The following is a 401-nucleotide window of genomic DNA, read 5'->3' on the forward strand; positions in this document are numbered from 1 at the left end:
GCAGGCGGCAGGGGTGGCTGGGCAGGGCTCGGTGGCTTGTACCCTCCCTTGTACAGGACCCAGTGCTCCCCCGGGAGTGGGCCTGTGGGGTGACTGGGGGGCCCAAGCAGCCTCTGAGCGGGGGAAACGCTGCCGTTTCCCTCTAAAGGAGAATCCATTTTTCAAGTGTGTTCCCGACCCTTTCATATATTCTTGGGACCCACTTTTGGGCCGGGACCCAGAGGTTGAGAAATGCCGGGCGAGGTGACGTCTGGAGGTCCCTTCCAGCCCTACTGCTCCATGCCTCTGACAGAGAGAGACCCCCTCGCGGGGCCGCCAGTGTGGTGTTTTGCTCGCGGTGTCCTGAGCTGGCTGAGAGGGGCTGGCGAGGAGCCTGAGCTGCATCTTCCCATCCCGCGGCA

The sequence above is a fragment of the Crocodylus porosus genome, unplaced genomic scaffold (assembly GCF_001723895.1).
Source record: "Crocodylus porosus isolate Cpor-Errol unplaced genomic scaffold, CroPor_comp1, whole genome shotgun sequence".
Classification (NCBI taxonomy): domain Eukaryota; kingdom Metazoa; phylum Chordata; order Crocodylia; family Crocodylidae; genus Crocodylus; species Crocodylus porosus.